Raw genomic sequence first — 6040 nt, 5'->3', positions numbered from 1 at the left:
TCTGCGAAAGAAGAGGAGGAAGGAAGGTAGTGCGGTGGAAGGGGCTGCGATTGTGGCAGCGGTAGCGGCGGCGGCTGTGACAGCTGCGTTTGGGAAAGAAAAAGAAGGAATGAGAGTAAGAGAGAGCAGGTGACTGTGCCTCGATGTTCGACACGTGGTGTAGTTGCGAAGAAAGGAAGAAAACGGGAGCACAAAACGAAACAGAGAGAGGACACGGAGGAAAAGTAGAAGGATTTGGGCTAGCACCTTCTTTGGATCTTCGGATCGAAATCTTTGAAAGGCAAGTTCCCTGATCGTTTCTCCTATAATTGCTCTGATATTTCTTATTGCAAGTGTTCTGATCTTTCACATTGCAAGCTTTCTAATCTTTCCTATTGCAAGTGTCCTGATCTTTCCTTACCGCAATTTTACCGTTACATTTGTTTTGAATATGAGGAACTTTGAATTGTTCTAGCCTTTCATTTGATATATCTCCTGTTTAGACGTAACGATTTGAATCTATGCAACTTCTGATATTCTGACCCTTCTACTTTGTTATGGCTATAACTTCATGTATTGACCTCTGATTTGGACAAAACTTATTTGATCAGAATATAGACTCATAAACCTTTGTTTTGATAGCTTATTTTAAGAATTCGGAGTAAGTTTGTCTGCCCAAACTTCTATTTCAAATGAGCCTACAGATTCTGCAAAACAGGGATAATAATTTCTGACCTTTTGATACTGAACTGCTTATAAGTCCCTGTTGCAAACATTGATTTACTCAAAGCTTATTTCATTGGAAACCAGACTCATAGATCTTTCTTTTGATATATGGATTGAAAGATTTGGAATCCAAACACCTGCCCAGTTACTTGTTGAATCTGACATTATGAATTCTGCCAAACAAAGATTTTATCTACGACCCTTGTTTACCAAATTATTTGTAACTCTCTCTATTGGACAGTTCAATTCATATGAAGCCTGTCTTATCTGAAAGTATAATCCAATAATATATTTCTGAGTCAATTGGAGCACGATTGATAGTTTGAATCATTTGTTCAATGTGCCTCTTGTATTCTGCCAGAAATCGAGCTTTGGTCAATTTCTAATATTCTGGTTTCATTCCTTTGGAAATTGATATCCTTTAGCTTTCTTATTCAATTGAGCTTTATAATACTGCTCTGAATTCTTGTATGCTCTTGTCCTTAAAGTTATTTGCATTCTTGAAAACTATTGTGTAACGTTTAAGCTATATCGTATTGACTTCTATAGGCACATGTATAACCCATGATTCCGCATTTGCTTTCGATGTGTGCCTATTCTAGTTTCATTCCTTTGGATATTGAATTCTTCGAACCTTCTTATTTGAATTGAGCTAAATATGATTGCTTGGATTCCCTATATACTCTTGCTTCCATTTCATTCCTAATATGAATACATTTGTGAGAGATTTGTTCCTTGCAGCATATTGTCTTGAAAAGGCACATGTACGTTTTGTTGTTCCGCGTGTACTTCCGATATATGCTACTTATTGTTAAAACTGCCCTCTTGTACTCTGGTGTGTGGGATTGTCTGGACCTTTGCCAGAAATGGTAAAGGGTATGCGCTTATTGCCCGCTATGTGGGATATTCTGGACCTTTGCCAGAAATGGTAAAGGGTATGTGCTTAGAGCCTGCGATGCTCTGCCGGCCCCCTTTGACTTCACCTAGACGTGGGTGGATGGAGCTCCCAGACGTGGGAGACTTTTGTCAGGTGGTCATTCAGAAATGGATGAATCACATTCTGACTGAGATCCCACTACACCTTCTGTATGTTTGATATGATATCCAGAGCTTTGGTTATGTGTTTCTGTACATGCTTTGGATAAGATTGATATGTTTGCAACGTCAAAGACGACGTTTGAGCTTCTGTACGGTATTTGTTATTGATATGCTCTGAAATGTTTCATCCACTCTTGATATGTTTCGAAATGTTCCATATGTCGTTGATATGCTCTGGAACATTTCATACGCCATTGATATGCTCCAATTACTTTGTGCTCCATTTGCTATGAACTGATATGTTCTGAATTGTCCTATCTGCCATTGATATGCTCCAATTACTCTATGCTCCATTTGCTATGAACTGATATGTTCTGAATTGTCCTATCTGCCATTGATATGCTCCAATTACTCTATGCTTCATTTGCTATGAACTGATATGTTCTGAAATGTCCTATCTGCCATTGATATGCTTCAATTACTCTATGCTCCATTTGTTATGAATCAAATATGTTTTGAATGACATGATACATATGATTTTGTATCTAATGAGATGGTATCCTTGAGAATTCTTGTATTCTGCCTTACATTATGATACCTTACTCGTTTGATACCATTCCTTTTGTTCTGAATATGTTTTATCACTTGCTGAGCTGTTTTTGGCTCACTCCGTTGTTATATAAATCTTTCAGGTCAGCGTGTCACTCTTCGAGATGTTTGATTTGGGCTGAGGCAGTGGATAGCTATTCAGAATTATGGGCAAGTCTCGTTGGTTGTTATGCTATTGTTGTATAAGCATATTTTGTATGTAATGAATTGTTCTGATGATCGAAATGGATATACTGTGTAAAAGTGTTAGAAGATCTCTCTTATTTGGAATTTCGGAATGTTAAGTCTAATTTATGACGATATGAACTTGTGGTGAATAGTTGGAGTTCTGATTGTATAATTTATTTAGCTTGTGGATTTATAAATATTGTTCATGTTTGTCAAGTTGGCTTGGGTTGCCATAAATGTGAATTATCGAGTGATGTGATATATGATTTTAAAATGCATAGGTTTTATGGATGTGAATTTGATTGAATGTTTTTCAGTGTCCTCAAACGTTAGTTTGGATCCTGGATTGATTTGTGTTGAATTTTTTTTTTTAAATATTGTCGATATTTTGAGGGGCGTGATAACGGCCCGAAGCCTTCTGTCGATACGTCGACCGATCCACCGGCCCGACGTCCAATCTTCTGACATGTTCCTCCGACACAACATGATTTTCCTGCTTTAATTGTCTCATCCTGATCGAAGCATCTTGCGTCACTCAAAATGCAGATTAAATCATAAACATATATCAAGTGGTTTCATCATCAAAATACGAGATTCAACATGTTCTAAGGTGATTGGTAAGGGAAATGTGGAACTCACTTTCACTTCAGGTAAGAAAGTCACTCTTACTAATGTTCTTCATGTACCGGATATGAGTAGAAATTTAGTGAGTGGGAATCTCCTTAGCAAACCTGAAATTAAATATGTATTTGAATCCGGAAAGTTAATTCTATTTCGTAATGAAACTTTTGTTGGAAAAGGCTTTTCCGCTGAGGGAATGGTCAAATTATCTATTGTTGACAATGATTCTAAAGTTAATAAAGATGTTGCTTCTATTTATATTGTTAATTCTTATTCATTATGGCATGATAGATTAGCACATATTGGAATTAGCATGATTAGAAGAATGGTTAAGTGTGGCTTAATAAATTGTCATTTTGATGATCTTAATAAATGTGAAATTTGTGTTAAATCATTGATGATGAAGAAACCCTTCAAAAGTGTTGAAAGATATACTAATTTGTTAGATTTAATACATTCTGATATATGTGAATTAAATGGTATATTAACGAGAGGAGGTAATAGATATTTTATTACTTTTATAGATGATATGTCTAGATTCACATATGTGTACTTATTGAAACATAAAAATGATGCTTTTAATGCTTTTAAGGCATATAAAGTAGAAGTTGAAAATAAATTGGGGAAGAAAATTAAAGCTTTAAGAAGTGATAGAGGAGGAGAATACTTTCCTAATGAATTTAACTTGTTTTGTGAACAACATGACATAATTCATGAATGTTTAGCACCTAAAACACTTGAGCAAAATGGATTAGCAGAAAGAAAAAAATAGAACTTATCTAGAGATGATTAATGCTATGTTGTTGCATGCTAAATTATCTTATAATTTGTGGGGAGAAGCTTTATTGGCTGCATGTCATATCTTAAATAGAATTCCCTCTAAAATGAATAAGATCTCTCCATATGAGTTATGGAAAGGAAGACGACCTAACATTGGTTATTTTAAAGTGTGGGGGTGTCTTGCATATTGTAAGAATAATGATCCTCAAAGGACAAAATTGGGACATAGAGGAATCAAATATGCATTTATAGGTTATGCCTCAAATAGCAAAGCATATAGACTTCTTAATTTGGAGTCTAATATCATAATAGAATTTCTAGATATGGAGTTCTTTGAATATTTATTGACTTCTAGTAATAATGTTCATCCTCCAACTAGTGAAGAGTCACTAGTGAAGAAATCTCAAAAGGTTGGTGAGCAACCTAAAATTCCTTTGATTGGACATCAATCAAGTTCACAAGAGGTTGGAGAGCAATCTTATGAATTAAGGAGAAGTACTCATGTACGAAAAGCAAAAACATTAAGATCGGATGAGATTGATTCTCAAAGTATTTCTTTTTACCTTGTAGAAGGAACTAATGAGAGAGTATTAAAAACAATTCCTCTTGTTTTACAAGTGGAAGATGATCCTAAAACATTTAAAGAAGCTATGGCTTCTCGAGATGCTGCTTTTTGGAAAGATGCTATTAATGATGAGATGAATTCTATTATGTCAAACCATACTTGGGAACTTGTCGATTTATCTTTTGCCTCAAAACCTATTAGTTGTAGATGGATATTTTGTAGGAAGTATCATACAAATGGTACTCTCCAAACATTCAAAGCAAGGTTAGTTGCTAAAGGATTTCGACAAAAGTAAGAAATAGATTATTTTGACACATATGCTCCTGTGGCTAGGATCACATCTATTAGAATTATTTTTGCTTTAGCATCAATTTTTGATCTTTATGTTCATCAAATGGATGTCAAAACGGCATTTCTAAATGGAGACCTCGATGAGGAGGTATATATGGAACAACCTGAAGGTTTTGTTCTATCGGGAAATGAACATAAAGTGTGTAAACTTATTAAGTCATTGTATGGTTTAAAGCAGACTCCAAAACAATGGCATGAGAAATTTGATGTAATAATTCTTTCTAATGGATTTGTTCATAATATTGCAGATAAATGTGTTTATCTCAAAACTTGTGATGAGTATATGGTGATAGTTTGTCTTTATGTTGATGATATGCTAATAGTGAGCAACAACATAAAAGGTATTGTAGAAACAAAGAGGTTTCTATCTTCAACATTTAAGATGAAAGATCTTGGGCAAGTTGATACTATACTAGGTATCAAGGTAAAAAGAAATAGTGGGAGATATGTTTTGAGTCAAACTCATTACATAGAGAAAGTATTGGAGAAATTCAGTCACTTAAAAATCAAAGAAGCAAATACCCCATTTGACCCAAGTATCAAATTAGTCAAGAATGTTGGAAGAATAGTGGCTCAATTAGAATATTCAAGTGCTATAGGAAGTCTTATGTATGCAACGCAGTGCACAAGACCTGATATAGCATTTACAGTTAGTAAATTGAGTAGATTTACTAGCAATCCAAATATAGAGCTTTAGAAGGCTATTGAAAGAGTTCTTGGGTACCTTAAACGAACCAAAGATAATGATGGCCTACAATACTCAAAATTTCCTACTATTTTAGAAGGATATACTGACGCAAGTTGGATATCGAGTTTTGGAGATAACAAATCCACTACTGGTTAGGTGTTCACCTTGGGAGGTGGCGCTGTTTCTTGGAAGAGCAAGAAACAAACGTGCATAACTCACTCAACTATGGAATCAGAATTTGTTGCTCTAGCAAATGCAGGAAAGGAGGCTGAATGATTGAGGGACTTTCTATTAGAAATTCCATTGACTTATAAGAGTGTGAATTCAATTTCTATACTTTGTGATAGTCAAGCCACTTTAGCTCGTGCATATAGTGAAATATATAATGAAAAGTCAAGACATATAAGTCTTAGACATGATTATGTGAGGAAATTAATCAAGCGTGAGATTATTTCACTCACATTTGTGAAAACAAGTGAGAATTTGGCTAATCCATTCACCAAACCTCTTACAAG

The sequence above is a fragment of the Musa acuminata genome, chromosome BXJ1-7 (genome assembly GCF_036884655.1).
Source record: "Musa acuminata AAA Group cultivar baxijiao chromosome BXJ1-7, Cavendish_Baxijiao_AAA, whole genome shotgun sequence".
In the NCBI taxonomy this organism is placed as follows: Eukaryota; Viridiplantae; Streptophyta; class Magnoliopsida; order Zingiberales; family Musaceae; genus Musa; species Musa acuminata.
This window is presented reverse-complemented; position numbering follows the sequence as displayed.